Below are 6,002 nucleotides of genomic sequence, written 5' to 3' on the forward strand. Positions count from 1 at the left end.
GACCGGAAAGAGTCCTGGTCCTGAATCCAAACCATGAGTATTTTTACCACAAAAACAAAAAAACAAACGTATTTTTCGTTTTAATGTTAATGTAAAAACATAGTTACACATAAGAAAACCATAAGTTAAACATATTAAAATAAAATATATTTAATTTAAATATGTTTTAAATCTAGTGAATTCTTCTGACTGTTTGTCTGTATTTTTTATAAACTTGTTTTTATTTTATTTGTATTTTTGTATTATATTATGTTTTGTATTTTATTTAATTTTATTTCATGTATATATTTTATATATAAACTCCTATTCTTTTCTTGTGTCCTTTCCTTTCGTTTCTCTTTCATCTTCAGTCTTTTCATATAAATGGAACATGAACTCATTTATTCATTTATTAATAATCATTGATTCTAATTAAAGAATGGACTCTTGACGTTGACGGTTTTAGGTTCATGTTTCAGCTGAAGCTGCTCGGTCTGGTTCTGGTTTTGATTCTGGTCTGGTTCTGGTCTGTTCTGGTTTTGGTCTGGTTCTGGTCTGGATTTGGTCTGGTTCTGGTCTGCTTCTGGTTCGGTTCTTGTCTGGTTCTGGTCTGGTTCTGGTTCTTGTCTGGTTTTGGTCTGGTTCTGGTGTGGTTCTTGTCTGGTTTTGGTCTGGTTCTGGTGTGGTTCTTGTTTGGTTCTTGTCTGGTTTTGGTCTGGTTCTGGTCAGGTTCTGGTTTATTTTTGTCTGATTTTCATATGGTTCTGGTCTGGTTTCGGTCTCGTTCTGGTCCGGTTCTGGTCTGGTTCTAGTCTTGTATTGGTCTTGTTTTTGTCTGGTTCTGATCTGGTTCTGGTCATTAACTGACCACATTAATCCAGTTTGGATCAGATTAAAGTGAAATTCCGCTGATGGCCACTAGAGGCTTTTCCATAAAACACTGAACATGTTAAACCAGGACTGGTTCTGGTCTCTGGTTCTGGTTTTATTGGATCGTCTAATTAGGGATTGGTTCAGTTATTGATTATTGATCAATTTTAAATTGATGGACTTGACAGCTTCTGTTTATTGAATAAAACATTTTTTCCAGTGGTGGTTAAATTATTCAGTTATTCTTACAGTTACTTTGATATTTGATGATGTTTGATTTTTATTGACTTGTTGAGCTATTAATTAATTAATAAATTAATTAATTGCTGTAGACTAATATTCTTAATTAAGTATTTAAGGGTCAGAACATTTTAATAATTGAATTCTTTCAAACATCTTGTTGTTTCCTGTAGTTTTTCTTCATAATTGTTTGATTAATTTTTTACGGTATTTTACGACAGAACCAAACTACAATAAAGTCCGAATATTAACGGAAAAAACATTCAATATCAGAATATTCTGAAAACTATAACGGTATTAGTCATTTGTGTTGTTCAATTATTAGTTTAGAAAGAAAGAAAGAAAGAAAGAAAGAAAGAAAGAAAGAAAGAAAGAAAGAAAGGTTCTTGTTCTATTGGCTCTAGATAAATGGAGCTCTGGTTCTGGATGCAGTTTGAGGGTTCTGGTTCTATCAAGTCTAGATAAAAGTGGTTCTGGTTCTGGATGCAGTTTGAGGGTTGTGGTTCTATCGGGTCTAGATAAATGAGGTTCTGGTTCCGGATATCATCTGCAAGTTCATGTTCTGGTTCAGAATGTGGTCTGAGGGTTCTGGTTCTGGTTCTATTGGGTCTAGATGACTGCCGGTTCCATCCTAAAGGGGGCACCGTCTTTAACCCCGCCCCCACCGTGTTTGCCCCGCCTCCATGTTGTCTGACCTCTATATGACCTGTCACATGATTGAAAACCCAAACACTGGGTCCAAAGGTGAGCGTTGCACTCCCATGAGGCTTTGCTGCGGCTGACCTTTGACCTTTGACTCGTTCATAATGGGTTTAATCCTAGAGTCGAACAGAGTCATGAATTAGTGATGTTTCTATTTTAGACCATATTAATATCAGTGAGTAGTGCATTATGGGAGAAAACATCCACGTCTTCCACGTCTCCTCCTTCTATTGGACCACTTAAGTCTGTGATTCTGTTCGGTCTGGTCCATGTTCCTCCAGTAATTAGACCGATCCCATCAGTCAGTGTCTGCAATACATATTTAACACAGCTCATTTATTCATGTCCGCTGTTCATCGTCATCATCTTCAGGATCTTCATCATCATCCTCATCTTCCTCCTCCTCCTCCTCATCATCTTCATCATCATCATCCTCATTATCATCCTCTTCATCTTCATCATCATCCTCCTCCTCCTCATCATCATCTTCATCATCATCCTCAACATCATCTTCATCCTTATCATCATCCTCATCATCATCTTCATCATCCTCATTATCATCCTCTTCATCATCCTCTTCATCTTCATCCTCATCATCTTCATTATATCCTCTTCATCTTCATCCTCCTCCTCATCATCCTCCTCCACATCATCTTCATCATCCTCCTCATCTTCATTATCCTCATCATCTTCCTCAGACTGAGTTGAAAACATGCTGAGGTGAAAATAAAAACAGACTCTGAACTTTTTCCTTTTGACGTTCGTTCACTGTCTCTTTATAAAAACTCTTTCAGCTTGAAGTTGAATTCCACTTCTGATCTTTGGGCTTAAATGTGTGTTTTCAACTGTTTCAACTGAGCCTCAGTTTCACAAACAACAGGAATGGGATTAATGTTTAAGACGATTAGGTTTTTGGTTCCTGTTACGTCACTAAAGAAAAACCTCAGAGTCCAAAGTTTAACAAAGGCCGAGGTGTTTGGTACCAGACTGAAAACAGACCAGGAGGCGTTTGGTACTGGGTTGAAAACAGAACACAGGAGGCGTTTGGTACCGGACTGAAAACAGACCAGGAGGCGTTTGGTACCGGGTTGAAAACAGAACACAGGAGGCGTTTGGTACCGGGTTGAAAACAGAACACAGGAGGCGTTTGGTACCGGGTTGGAAACAGAACACAGGAGACATTTGGTACCAGGCTGAAACAGACCAGGAGGCGTTTGGTACCGGGTTGGAAACAGAACACAGGAGGCGTTTGGTACCGGGTTGAAAACAGAACAGGAGGCGTTTGGTACCGGACTGAAAACAGAACACAGGAGGCGTTTGGTACCGGACTGAAAACAGAACAGGAGGCATTTGGTACCGGACTGAAAACAGAACAGGAGGCATTTGGTACCGGACTGAAAACAGAACAGGAGGCGTTTGGTACCGGACTGAAAACAGAACAGGAGGCATTTGGTACCGGACTGAAAACAGAACAGGAGGCGTTTGGTACCGGGTTGAAAACAGAACACAGGAGGATTTGGGTCCCATTTGGATCCTCGTGGACTCAGACATAAACCAGGTGGTTCTGAGAGCTGAAGGCGGATCCAGACTCTGTGGTTCAGGTTCCATCTGTACCCAAACAGGAGGAACCCCCCCCAGACCCTGATAGACTGCAGTCCTGTCCCAGTGTCGCCCCCTGCTGGTAACATTCACCTGCACCAAAGAGGGAAGAAACGGATCCAACCGAACCAGAACCAGGCCTTCATCAGTTTTACATCCAAAGTCATCCAGGATTTAACTGGAATGAGCTTCAACTCACTGAAACATGAATCTGTTTGGGTCCAAAAAAAAAAGGATCAAATTAAAGTTTTCATATGTTTTAAAAGTGTTAGTTTGTTTGTAAAAATGTACGTTTATGAAATGGTTTTTAACCAAAGGTCAAAGTTCATCACATTATTTATTGAATGTTTTACATTCAGTCTGATTTTAATTTGGTTGGTTGACTCTCACATTTACCTCCATTGAGCTGGTTCTGGTTCTGTTCTGTTCATCGGTTCTGTTCTGGTTCTGTTTTTGTTCGGTTCTGTTTTGGTTCTGTTCTGTTTTGGTTCTGTTCTGGTTGTGTTCTGGTTTTGTTTGGTTCTGTTTTGGTTCTGTTCTGTTTTGGTTCTGTTCTGGTTCAGTTCTGGTTCTGTGCTCTTTCTGGTTCTGCTTCTGTTCTGATTCTGTTCATGTGTTTGTTTCTTAATTCTGTAAGTTCCAGTCAATATTTAATACAGACTCTAATTTATTTCACAGGTTCGTTTGTCTGTTTGTTCATTTGTTTGTCTGTCAGTCTGTCTGTTTATTTCAGTGTGTGTCTGAGTCCAGCAGATTCTGGTTAAAGTGAATGTCTCCTCCTGCTGGTGTCAGTTGGTACTGGATTCTGTTGGTTCCACTCAGTACCAGTGTAACATTGAGTCATTATTACTGGGATCCAACAGGAAACAGCAGCAACCTTTCGCAATAAAACTACTGTCACTGGACTGACTTTAAACTTCTGTTGTTATTATTATTGTGATTATGATAAGGCGACGCGGTGGTGCAGTGGTTAGCACTGGTGCCTCACAGACAGAAGGTCCTGGGTTTGATTCCAACACCAGTCGATGGGGATGGAGTTTGCATGTTCTCCCCATGTCTACGTGGGTTCTCTGCAGGTACTCTGGCTCCTCCCACCATCCAAACACATGCACTGATAGGTTAATTGTTTAATCTAAATTGCCCATAGGTGTGAATGTGAGAGTGTTTGTTTGTCTTTACATGTTTAGCCCGGTGATGAACTGGTCCTATGTCCAGGGTGAACCCCACCTTCACCCATAAGCAGCTGGGATAGGCTCCAAGCAACCCCCGTGACCCTAGTGAGGATAAAGGGGGGTCAGAAAATGAATGAATTATGATAATCATCATCATTATTATTATTATTATTATTATTATTATTATTATTATTATTATTATTAATAATAATAATAATAATAATGTCTTCATTTCCTTTTTCTTCTCATTTGTTTTATACCTGTTGCTAATTCTGTCACATTCTATCTAATCTAAACTAAACTAATCTAAATCTAAATCTAAACTAAACTAATCTAATCTAATCTAATTAGAATCCAAACTAAACTAATCTAAATTAATCATATCTAATCCAAACCTAAACTAATCTAATCTAAACTAAACTCTAATCTCCAATCTAAACCTAAACTTAACTAAACCAATCTAAACTAATTTAATTGAATGTAAACTAATCAAATCTAAACTAAACTAATGTAATCTACTCCAATCTAATCTAAACTAATCTAAGATAAACTAATATAAATCTAAACTAACAAACTAATCTAATCAAAACTAATCGAATCTAAACTAATCAAATCTAAACTAAACTAATGTAATCTACTCTAATCTAATCAAATGTAATCTAAACTAATCTAAAATAAACTAATATAAATCTAAACTAACGTAAACTAATCTAATCAAAATTAAACTAATCTAATGTAATCTATACTAAACTAAAGTAAAACAAAAATCTGAAACTAATAATAACCAGTAAAAATTTAGCGTCTGAAAATTTTATTGTGATTTTACTGTAAAAATGTAAAAAGTTCATGTTTGATGTAACATTTTGTTCCAATGAATGTTTCAGATTTTTATTCGTATTTATTTAATGTCCAAATGTAAAGGTGACTCTTTAATGTCCTTTAATTTAGTTTAGTTTACTTTTGTTTATCAAACCTTAAATCTGACTGTTTTCGCTGCTGTTGTAGGGAAGACCGGGGCCAATCGTTCCATTCACAGACAATTTTGAGGTATGAAGTTAATGTTTCTGTTTCATATTCTAATCAAACTGAAACAGTGTAAGACATAGAAGGGTGTTAAAAAGACAGAAACATCCCATAAACACTGATGATTTCAAGGAAACAACATATATTTACTGAAGCTGAATCTGTTTTTGTGTGTGAGGAGTTTGAATTAAATACAATTAAATCTGAATTAATTGGTTTAAATCAATCTGTAAAACACTCTAAATATGTGAGAACAGACTCCGATCTGTCTGTTTGGGATTATTTTGTCCTTTTGTTTCATCTCCTTGCGTCATGTTGTTGTTTGTTTTTAGGGCTGTTTCCTCGTAGGGGAGACCGGGGACCATGGTACAAGACTCCCTTGTCCACCTTCAGTCCATCCGGTTCCTTCTGTGTTTG

Source organism: Sphaeramia orbicularis, chromosome 3 (assembly GCF_902148855.1).
Source record: "Sphaeramia orbicularis chromosome 3, fSphaOr1.1, whole genome shotgun sequence".
In the NCBI taxonomy this organism is placed as follows: domain Eukaryota; kingdom Metazoa; phylum Chordata; class Actinopteri; order Kurtiformes; family Apogonidae; genus Sphaeramia; species Sphaeramia orbicularis.